A 12,791-nucleotide genomic window follows, 5' to 3' on the forward strand; every position below is an offset into this window, starting at 1 on the left:
AGTGATTCATAACAAGGGGAAATTATTCACTGGTAGTTTTCCTGTTCAAAAAGAATTTTTAAAAAATCTGGATTAGTTTTTTTTGATGCACAGTCCTGTTCCTAACCCTTATTGAGCAGGTTAGCAACGCACAGAGTGTTGTGCAGTGAAACATTCCTATATTTCTATTTCACATTTTGTCTTTCCATTCTGTACCCCTTAAATATGAAAACATAGAACAGATGCCTTATGAATTATGTATATTGCATAACAGAAGCCAATTGCCACATGTGTATTTTGATATTGAATAATTCATGACTAATCTGCTACAACTGCAGTGGGACTGATCCACCTGGCATTGTAAAAGACATTTAGATGAACAGAGTTAATTTTGCTTTGCCCTTTGAGATATTTTAAGCATACAGTACACTGAAATTACACTGGCTTCAGTGACAAGTTGGGAAAATAGAAAGCAGCAGGATATTTTAGTAAAAACGGTAGGGATTTTTCATTGTAGCCACCAAATCCACAGAATTTCTGTGGAGCTTTCCCCCAAATCTGCATGTTGTTGGAAGGTATTATTCACATTTTATGTTTCTATCATATTAGCCACTGGACTCAATGAATAGTGACCTCTGCCATGTAACTGGTATACAACCTTTTGCAAATCTGGCCCATATCATGTGACTGTGTCTAGGAAATAAAGATCAGCCTTGTACCAGTATCCCTGTGTGTCACACCCTTATTAAAATGGTGTCAAAACAGAACTTAACCTTTAATAAAAATGAAGCCACCTAAATCTGGAAGGAAATCTGGTTGAGAATTACAAGCAGGGGTTGCAGCTACATGTGTCATGCCCAAAAGCATTGGCGATCTACAATGCATTCCAGTGGGAGCATGAAGGAAACCACAAATTGGAAGACAAAGTCATTGAAAAACCTCAAGAACACTTTGATCCAAACAACAATGCCTCTTGGGAAAGTCATATTTTCTTTACAAGAAGCCAGCTGCCAGGTGATACCACTCATAATTGTTGTAAACCGGCATAATAAATCATGCAAATCTGAACAGTTATCAGGACTAATTAGAAACTAACTCATTAGGTATAACTGATAACTAGGTAAAACAAGACTACTGCTCATGAAAATGATGCTTCCCAAATAAAAGCGTTAGCAAGAAATTAAAGAACAGAAGTGCATGCAATTAAAGTGCGCAGCAAAGCATGAAGACAGAATATAATGGTAAACAAATGGCAGACACTAGCCTGTAAATTTATAACAAGTCAAGTACAATACAAAGCACACATCCAGCACAAGGGGTGGAGTGTCATAGACATGATAAAAACATCTATTTTCAGAAGCGTGCACACACTGCAAAGAAATACTGGATCAAAATACATTCATGGAATTATAGTATACAGTTAGTTTCAAAATAGTTTTTAGAAGGCTGTATGTCAAGAAACTTGAACAGAAGAAAGAAAACAAGAATGCCAACCGCTTACATCCATTGCAAGTGACACACCATATTAAAATTCCAATCATAGGTTGACCAGTAACTAGAGCTTGGTGTTTGTTTGTTGTTTCACAGGGAATACCGAGAGTTAAAAAAAGATTCCTCCCAAAATTCTGGAAGAAATAGTTGAGTCAAAATATTTTGTTCCAGTTTTGACTTGAAAGTTTCATATAAAATAATCTAAACAAAAAACAATTTCAAAATGGAAAAATCAAAGTATTCAGTTTTGAAGATGTTGAAACTGTTTCAACACTCTCAATTTTTCATTTGAAATGAACTTCTATCAGAAATCAATATGTTTCCATAAAGTGTTGCACTTTCCAATTGGTACTTTTTGATGGAAAAACATGTCAAATTTCTGACCATCCCTATTGGCAACTTTCCAAGATATCAACTATATCAACCAAGGTGATACTTCATAATCACCTCTGCCGCTCAGTCCTATAAGAGAAATAATAGACATCCAAATAAAACAAAGGACACCGTGTCTTTGTTTCATGAAGACTCAGAATGGCAATAGTAGGTAGCAGAAAGAACACATGCCCACCAGTTGCAGCAAAGACAGGGCAGCAGGTGGCATATCTACCTTAGCATTTGAACAGGCCACTATAGGAGAAACTGTTTTGAGAACAGAGGTGTGATCAGAAAAATCACTCAAGTTCAAATATCCTATACACTGACCTCCTAGGAGCCTGAGAGAAAGCTTAGCTTCTGGAGAAAACAATACAATCCACCAAAGATTTATGGTAAGATCCTAAATCTTTAGAATTTATCGATTCTTTATGATGGGATTTTTATTGTCCATGACTGCTAAAGTTTTGGATAGATGCCAGAGAAATCAAAATAAAATAAATAAAGATAAATGATTCAAAGCTGTTATTTACAGAATTGAAACAGAAGCCAAATCAATAATTTTACATGTACAACAAATATGAAAATGCCATACCCAACAATCAGGTAATATATACTGTTTGAGAGACGAACAGCTTGGTACACAAAAAGTCTTGATCACAAAAGTACACTAAAAAATCCTAATGAGAAAAACAAATATTTAACTAAATAATTAAACAGCATTTGTCATTCCTGTTATTTCTTGGCAGCTAGTTATAAATTCTTTTTCAGTTATTCAAACACTAAGGATTTTTTGACAATTTTTTTACAACCAAAAATTATGTCTCTATTCAATCAGAAGGGTGCAGTGTTCTTTCAATACTTTTTACTGAATCATTTTAGAGTACATAAATTATCTAAATTTGTTTGAATAATAACTGTGCTAAAAGGCTACTCTTACTTCCTCTTATCTATATTAAATGTATAGCTGTGAGTTGGGGCTCCTCCAATTTCTTTTTTTAAAGAGAAGTTGAGGTTCTCCGTCATATTAGGAATAAAAGTCAAATCATCAGAGATTATAGTTGAGACCAAGGTCAGATCTTAAGTTTCCCTATTAAATGATTTCTGGAGTTGCAGTTGGAGGCTGTCTAACAACACCTAACAATTAAAGGGGGTTGCCTAAGCGCCCTTTTATATAACCATTTACTGAACATGAAATTTTTGCTTTACCTGTGATGAAAATACACTTTCATCACCTTATTTACAATAAGCTTTTCATGCTATTATAATTTCTTGGTTCATAAGGTTTCATAATATAGTTGGATTGTTGTATCTAGGGAAATTATATTTTTCACTTTCTAGGTAACCACCAGTATCCTTAAACTGACATCAAAACAGTATCATAGAACTGCTGGATCCAAATGCTCAAGCTCCCCTTTGCCTATAAACAAGGCATACCTCCCCGCCACCACAATACAGAATGAAAATAACCATTTGTAGGAATCACCATCTATATTGGCCTCCCTTATAGCTCAAACTGCTTCTTTGAGTAGATTTCATCAGGTTCCCTTGATCAGTTCCCTACTTTCTGGGAAGTTTCTCTCACATGGATTCACAAGGACTCCTTCCTCCATGGTGTCTCTCAGTCCCAGAGCACTTCACTGCAATGGGTCAGGCACAGACCCAGCAGTGGAACCATCAGTCCCTACATCCTCAGCAGCACATAGATCTTGAGCCCGCCACCCCCACCTCCTAAGGCAGTCCTGCATTTGTACAGGAAAGAGCTAGCTGGACAAGAAAGGGAATTTGACTCTTGGGAAGACAGTGTGGTGTGCAAAGTTTAGGGTCTCAGGGAAACAGAAACAATACCATGTGACTTATGTTAACATCTAAAGCACAGAAGCACAGATACTTGCAGTAGGGTTGCCAATTTTGGTTGGACGTATTCCTGGTGGTTTCATCACATGACACAATCTTTAATTCCTGGAGACTCCAGGACAATCATGGAGGGTTGGCAACTCTTACTTGCAGTGAACTGTATGCAGTCAATTCAGTCAAAAATATATGTAGAGAAATCAAGGAGATATTTGAATAATGAATACATTACAGAAATTGTGGTCTTTTTGCAGACAGTCAGCTCTAGTGATATCCCCTTAAAGTGAAAAATAATGAGCAATTTCTCTAAAACAGATAGAATTGCCTGTTTTTAAAATCAGAGGGAATCCGTTCATTTCTTCAAGAGCATATTTTACAACAAATAAATATGCAAGCACTTACCAACTTGATCTGTAGAATGGATCCTAGAGTGGGCTTTTGCCCTTATTTAAAAATGTATTTATGTTTTACTGTCTCCTTGATGGATGTGTTGGATTTCCAAATTTGAATACCTAGGGAAAATTCTACTTTTAGATGATCAATCCTCAGAATGACTGGTTTCAAGATTTGTGTGAAAACATAACCAAGCTAAAAATAAATATTTTCCCACTTATTTCACTCCCTTTCCCCCAAAAGGAGTATTCAGAAAGGAAACTGGTGCTTCTAAGTAATGATAGATGAAATAATGCAAATGTAGCCCCTGGAAAGAACTGGTGTACACTTTCCAGAGTGCTAATGTCAAAGTTATCTCCATCAACTCATCACCTAAGGAAAGGAATTTCTCACACCAGGCAGAATGGGAGCAAGAGCTGAGAAAATAAGGTCAGGAAATGCTTCTTGACAAACCATCTGAAATATTCACCACTCCCCCAAGTAGCAGAATCAGACATGCATCCAGATGACGAAAAGTATTACATATGTTAAAAGGTAGATGACGTCGCTTGTTCTCTAGGTTACTTTTTAAGATTTTTGAACCATGCAACATAGCTTCTGTATACATTACTCAACATCCAGGACTGCAAACACTATCTTAACAAATCAAAAACAGCAATATTCCCTCAGTATTTATATGACAGTTTGAGTTTTAGCAATTTACCACAGTAACGAGAAGGATGTAAATAAGGAAGGCGCCAATAGAGGCATATGATAATTGGTTTTAAGGGAAACTTACTTAAACATACTTTGAAGTAAAAAATGTATTTATGATTCTCCCATTAGATAGAATGTGACAACATGAGTCTCTTTCTGCCCTCTCTCCTCCTCTATGAATTGTGAAGCAACATCCCAATTCAATGCTGTGGCTACAGGGCTAATGCAATCCTGGGCATTTAGAGTAGGAGCAGAGAGGTTATTTTACCTCTGTTTGGCACTGGTGCAGCTGTTGCTGGAACACTGTGTTCTGTTCTGGTACCCACAATTCAAGAATGATCTTGATATCTTGGAGAGGGTTCAGAGAAGAATCACGAGAATGACTAAAAGATTAGAAAACATGCCTTATAGTGATAGACTCTCGAAGCTTACTCTATTTAGCTTAACAAAGAGAATATTAAGGAGTGACAGGACTACAGCATGTAAGTATCTATGTGGGGAACAAACTTTTGATAATTGGCTCTTCGTTGTAGCAGACAAAGGTATAACACAATCCAGTGGCTGGAAGTTGAAGCTAGACAGATTCAGACTAGGTACAAGATGTACATTTTTTTAACAGTGATGGTAATTAATGACTGGAACAGTTTATCAATGGTTGTGGTGGATTCTTCATCACTGGGGAATTATTTTGGGGAATTTCTATGGCACGTGTAATATAGGAAGTCCCTTCTAGCTTTGGAATTATGAATCTGTGAACCCTCAAATATCTCATACAGTTCAGAATGCATTAATGCTAAGTAAATTAATTGTATTTGGTATTCTTGAAAGTACCCACTTATGTGCTTTAATACTAATAGGAATCTCTAAAGAGTTACTCATCTCAATTTCCCAAAAGAATGGATTTTTGTAATTAAAGAAACAAAAACAGATCTAGCAAAATAAACAATAATTAAAGAGTCCCCATTGTACAGAACATGCTTTTCCTTTTAAGTTTGCTGAAGTTTAGAACAACTCACTTTGTAAAGTGTAGGCTAACCAGAGCTGAATAAACACAGTAGATACTATAGCCTGCTACAGCAAGAGCATTGGCAGCAAGCCAAATGTAATTGTTCCTGTGGAAGCCAAACTGAGCTACCCAGGCAGTGGGTGCATTGGAGAAGAGAAAAGCAAGGAAGTCTCCTTTCTTATAGAACTATCTTTTTAAAAGTTAGGGATAGGACAATTTTTATTATCCAGGCCAATTTAAATTAAAAACCAGGCCTGATAGTGAAGTGGTGTGGAGGGGGGTGGGGGGGCGGGGGGGGGGGGAAAATCACATGTAGAGCCACTAATCATCAAGGAGAGCGTTTGTTCATGGAATACATTGTTTGGAATACATTTTTAATTTCTTCTAATTTTTTATGAAACCAAACACTTTGGACAGATCCAAGTTCTACACTGGCTTACATGCCATCACATTGTAAAAGAAAGGAACTGTCTCCTGCCCAGATGAGCAGCACTGCCACAGGAATGTAACATTAGCCAACACTGGGGAATATGCAAGATGGTGTAGCAGATGTTGTGATGAGAAGAAGAGGGGGAAGAGGTGCAATTAGAATTTTAACATGAAAACACATATGAGGTCTTTGGAAGAAAGGAAGACAGCTATGGGAATGGTTGGAGAGAAAAAGGAAAGGGAAGGGAGATGCCAAGCGTGTGACAGAGTTAGAAAGGTCTGGGAAAAGAGACAATGAACTGGGAACCTTTGGAGCACAAAGGAACTGGAGAGGCTTGGAGAAGAGAAACAGGTTTCCGGAAGTTCTAGAAAAGGTTATAGGGGACCTGAGAACATTATAGAAATATCATGGGGGACTGAGGACATCTCCCGTTCCTGCCATTCCTTATAGTCAAATGACTTCCCCTGTACCACTCCTCACCACAGCTAGTGTCTGGATGGTACTTATTAGGGGATTGACTCAACTGTGAACTGCAAGTTCTTCCTGACTGCATTTCACAGGTCAGAAAGTTCCCTTTTCAAGGATGTACCCAATCTCAAACCAATCTAAGACTCAGATGTTCAAATTAAATGGAATTATTATGAATAGAGGGGGAAAAAATCAAAACCGTATAGAATATCTAGTCTAAGATTCTGCAAGAGGTCATCTAGATTGATACCATTCATGTAGTTACAGGACAAACAATCTCACATTTCTAGACCACATGGCCTTTCTTCCTTCTGACCACTTTCACGGGCAGTATGACTGAGACATAGCCTCTCATTTCAGGTGTCTTGCATCATTTCTGCTGCCCTCTCCCCTTATCTTAGCTGACTCACAGAACTTTCTGGGGTTTTCTTTATGGCTTATTATCATACTCCCCAAGAAGTAAGTGTCCCCCAGTGTTTCATGAGGGGGATATATTAGTATCTCACTCTCTCTCATGTCTTTCCCATAAGCATTCACCATACCAACTTCTGTATTGGATGAACAACTTAGATTCCTGTTTTTCAATAAATCTTTCATAACAAACATTTCTTATGAATACATAGTCACACAATAGTTCCATCTCAGTCCACCTCATACATAATTATGCAAATAAACACTCACCCCATTCCCTTCAATGAAATTATGCATGTTATTTTTACTTACCACCCAAGCTTTTACTTGTTAATACTTATGGCTTGGAGGTGATGACATAAAGGTTATTTATTTATATGTAAACTTCAAGAGACAAAAGAATTATATGAAATCCACCATTAATTCTACTCTATATCCAGTATTAATTACTGACAGAGTAAAGACTATTGAAAGTATGTCTGATGAGAGAATTACAATTCCATTTCACAGCAACTTCATGGAATGAAAATTATGGTTGTGTTTTGGTTTTGAAGAAACAACATATTTTCACAAAAGTGTTCCAACCAGATCTAATTTTACGTCTTTACAACAATATAATGTGATGGGTCTGCTTAAGTGTCTGTATGATGTCTAGCACACTTTTAAGTATTTATTGAATTAATAAATAATTAACATTGGTGCCCTCCCTAGATGGAGGCTAATGAGTTAAGAGCAGAAAGCTATCTATAACATGATCCCCAAAGTCACTCTACTACTATGATGAATATTAGGATTTGCAATCAAATCCCCTTTCTAAAATATATTAGAACCACTGGCTCCAAAGGATAACTAAAGATAATTGACCTATATCAGCAAATAAAAAGCTCTAAGGCTTTTTAAAATTCTGCCTATGGCAACAAAATTAAAAAGTTATATTTTAAGCATATATTTGGGAATGACTGTAAATGTAGAATGAGTAAATGAATATTCACATGGGTTCATCCAATTAGAAAATAAGGACATACCAGGTGACCAATATGTCCAATGGGAAACTAACCAACACAGCTCACATTTCAGATATTGAATACTCTCAAGTGGCTGTTCACATATGATTTACAAGTGAAGAATTAGTTACTAAAAATATCTGGAGCCTACCACCTTTACTCACCTTGAGTAGTACCTTGGCTGAGAAGTAGGCCCATTGATTTAATTAATGTGGAACAAGGCAAACTTAGCAAAATATAGACTAGAGTCAAGTTGTCTGATTAGACCTACTACAAATATTTTCATCAGAAGAATAAACCCAAAGCATTTGCCAAAGTGCAGTCTGCAGGTCAAATACATTTCAAAGACTTGTGTAAAGCAACACATGACTGTTTATCTTGAATATGGAAGTGCGGTCTATGATAATTCCAGGTTGAAGCATATAAATTCTATACTTTGACCAAGGCAGAAAGCTGTTTGCATGATGGAGGACTTCATTCTGGGACTACAGCTGTGTGAATAACTGATTTTTCAGTTTGTTGGCAGTTCTGAAAAAATGTTTTGGGTTAACTCCCCTGAAGTTTGGGGGGAGGGAGGGATTTTTTTGGCAAAAGTTGAAGAATCAGAAAGAAATTTCAGGCCACAGGGAATGTTTCATTTTTGGTCAAATGTTTCATCTTTAACCAACTATTTTTTTCAAATGAAAGCATAGGAAGTGTTGGATTCACAAAACTAAGGAGACAGTGCCCCCCTCCCCTCCTCAAACACTACAGCCCAATGGTTAGGCTACTGACCTGGGATGTGGGAGACCTGTGTTTAAATACCTACCTCAGCAGTACGCAGGGCCGGCTCCAGGCACCAGCTGAGCAAGCTGGTGCTTGGGGCGGCAGATTGTTGGAGGCGGCATTCTGCCCAATCCTAGGGCGGCACGGCCGCTTTTTTTTTTTTTTTTGGTTCTTGTTCCGCTCCGGCCGCCCTGTAGGGGGCGGCGGCGCGGAGAACCAGAGCGCCTTGCAGAGCAGTCCTCTTCCTTCCCTCCCCGCTGACCGGAGCGGAGCCCTCGCGGCAGGAGGCGGCGCAGCGGGAGGGGCCGCGTGGCACTGCCCCTACTGTAGCCCTGGCCGCTCCCTTCTCTCTCTCTCCCGCCCGCTCCCTTCCCCTTCCGCCCCCGCAGCCGGTCCCCCTGCACCCACGCTCCGGCCACGCCGCAGGGTTTTTTGTTTTTTGTTTTGCTTTGCCGTTCTGGCCGCCCCATTTTTTTTTTTTTTTTTTCCGCTTGGGGCCGCCAAAAAGCCAGAGCCGGCCCTGGTAGTAAGGACTTGAAGTCTGAGTATCCTCACCACAGGATATTGACTATTCTGGAGTGGGTCACTCCATCTCTCCTTTTGAAGCTGTTCCGCTTGTTATAAAATAATTAAATATTTAGTGTTTCCCTTCCAAGGTGATAGTGCCCCAAACCACTAAGCTGTAGAGTCACTCACTCTCTGGTCCACTGAATATTTAAATTTTATAAAAATTAGAACAGCTTCCCAACAGGAGAGACGGAGACCTATACAACCACATATACTTAGCAGTGTTGATTCCTTCCTTCTGAATTCCAAACAAAAGTTATTTGTACCATAGGTTATGAGCAGCCTGCTGGTTAGGACACTCACTGTGGTTATGGGAGACCTGGGGTCAACTCCCTCCTCTAGAGCAGTGAGTTAAACCTGGTCTCCCATCTAACTGCTGGGGTATAAAGGGACCACTACCTACACCTACACCGCTTTTGAAAGTAGCACTACACCCCCTTGCAAATCTATCCCCAAAAAACTGTTTTATTCTGGAAATGTCAAATGAACCATTTCAACAATTCTGATTCACCTTCTTCCCACCACTCCAACTAATACAACTTGCCAGAATTGACACAAATTTGGGAAATGTTTTGGTGAAGAAAGTTTTGTCCAGCTCTATCGGACATGTGCTTTCTGCAGGCCACTCCAAATTCCAGTTCTGCTCTCACTGAAGTAATTGGCAAATATTCCATGACTTCTTCAGTGGTACAGAATCAGGGCCCCATACATATTAAAGATGAAGTGACTGCATTCTGTTCTATTTTATGCAAATAAATATGGCCCTCAAGTCCCTGGCAAATTTCCAAGGTGGCACTCAGCTGGGAAAACAATGGCAACTTTATTGTCTAAATTGCATAGGTCTTGACATGGTTTTGTAGATTGACAGAGGCTTTTCTTTTGGTTCAGATCCAAAAACTCATCAGGTGTTTTATTAAGATTAATCATTTGTTTTCCCCACAGAAATTTTTGGCAGTGTTGAGCCCTTCCTTCTGAATGCCATGCAGAAATGATTAGTACCACAGGTTATGAAAAATGACAGTCCTGTAGACAGATGGAGATTAGTCCGTTTTCAAACCCCAGTTTTTTTCCTCTGGTCTGTACAACTTCCAGCTGCCTCAAGGGTTGAATGATAAAGTACATGATCTTTCTCAGTTATTTTCAATGTGTATGTATGGTACATTGTTTATGATGCTTTCATGATATTTAGATGGTCATAAACTATCAAGACCCATAACCAAAACTTCACTATAAAAATAATTCATGACAGAACAAAGCTTTTAGATGATACTCAATTATAAATTAGATAAAAGTGGTAAGGCTTATATTGACCTAGACTTCTTGCAATCATGTTTGGCATCGACTTTATTTTCAATTTTTATTCCCTTAGTAAAAGGTTAGAGCAAGAATAGATTTTCCTTCAGTTTTGCGAATGCCAAGGCAGAGTCAGGAAGAAATTAGTTTTAATGTGACTGTGTTATGATAGTGTGATATGGCCATTTCGTATCAAATCATTAAAAAAAGGACATTTTATTGTCAATTTAGTGGCATGGAGTTAAACCAAAAATATGGCAGGCTGCCTATTACTTTGAATTATTTTAATATGATTCAGCATTATATGGATTCTTCAGAAAAGGAATCTACTCACTGGGGAATTTTTTTTTTATTTTTGTCTTTTATGGAAAAAGCCTAGGAAGAGGCAAATGTCAAAGGGTACGTCTATACTTACCTCTGGGTCTGGCGGTAAGCAATCGATCTTCTGGGATCGATCCCGGAAGTGCTCGCCGTCGATGCCGGTACTCCTGCTCCGCGAGGAGTATGCGGAGGAGTACGCGGAGTCGACGGGGGAGCCTGCCTGCTGCGTTTGGACCCGCAGTAAGTTAGAACTAAGATACTTCGACTTCAGCTACGTTATTCACGTAGCTGAAGTTGCGTATCTTAGTTCGAAGTGGGGGGTTAGTGTGGACCAGCCCAAAGAGAGCTTAGTAGAAATGTCAAATTCTTGAAGATATGGACTTCTACATATTGACTGTAGGCAATCAAAACCCAGTGGCCAATCAAAAAGCACCATGCACAGCCCTCATTAAAGTATACTAGGGGGATTACTTTTTGTTCACAATAAATTACACTTCAGTGGAAACTGATTTATGTTTTGCTGACAAAGTACGGTCTCAATGTGAAGATCTTTGATGTGATCTCTAGAGAGTCTAGGCTGAACAGAGCTGTTTCCATTTTCATACAAAATTTTCTGACAAGGCTCACGTACCTTTTTTTTTTTAAATGTGGACTGATTATATAGGAGCACTTTTATTACTTGCTAGCAAAATTCTGTCTTCACCAGTATGTTTTGATTATTGTTTATATAATTAAAATTGTTTGTTGATTAAGGTGCTTTATAATAAAGCAAAATTTAAAAAGAAAACTAAATTAAACTGGATGGACTAGGTTTTTTAAAAGAGAAAATTAATCCTCTTTAACACAAATTAAAGTCATTGAATATTTTTTTCCTCTTGTTTGAGAATATTTGATAAGTAGTTCCTTTACTCCTAATAAGTAAGTGTGGGATGCATGAACCAAAGTTAGTGGTTTCCTCTTAAAATTCAACAGACACACAAAAAATCCTACCTTGTGAAACAAAATTACCAAACAAGGCAAGGAGATTATCTAGTTTTAAAAGGTAGTTGTTTTGTTATGCTTCATATACGAATAAGATGCCTAGACCTGTGGTACAATTCTCCAGGAGGATAAGTCTCTGTAAGTGAAGTTTTTCCAAAGGAACCTCAGGCAGATTGAAGGGAAGGGAAGGGAAGATTTCCTCAGGAGAAGTCTTGCTTCAAACTATCAGAATGTAAAGATTTAGTTCCACACTTGTTAGTATTCTATTCTGTCCGATGCCCTGTAGTTCAGGTCCACTGAACAAACACAGTATATAAGTACAGTACTTAGTTGTTCTTCCTGGAACTCTGTGGAGTGTCATAATTAAAACATATTTTTTGAAAAAGTCTTTACTTTTCAAAGATAACAATTAAATTTGTGTTCTGTTTCAGCTACCATGATGGTCAAAAACTACTTTAGTCCTTTTGATCGACTGCTTCCTTCCTCCCACCCCCTTGCCTATATAGTTCTTATCCAGAGCAGTGAAGTATAACCCAACCATTTGCATGGCAGCAGTATATTTTAGCCTAGAAAGAAGATGCCTCAGACACAGTTAATAGGGCTCTGGAGACACTCATCAGGCTAATTACCTGAGGAGCAGAATGTATTTTCTCTTTGATTTCAAAGTAAAAGAAACTCTGCCTACCTTTTTCTTTATAAAAAAAGACAGTGATCCCACCTTCAGGGCACAAAATGCGGTAGGGTTGAACTGGAAGAACAC

The sequence above is a fragment of the Emys orbicularis genome, chromosome 5 (genome assembly GCF_028017835.1).
Source record: "Emys orbicularis isolate rEmyOrb1 chromosome 5, rEmyOrb1.hap1, whole genome shotgun sequence".
Taxonomy (NCBI): domain Eukaryota; kingdom Metazoa; phylum Chordata; order Testudines; family Emydidae; genus Emys; species Emys orbicularis.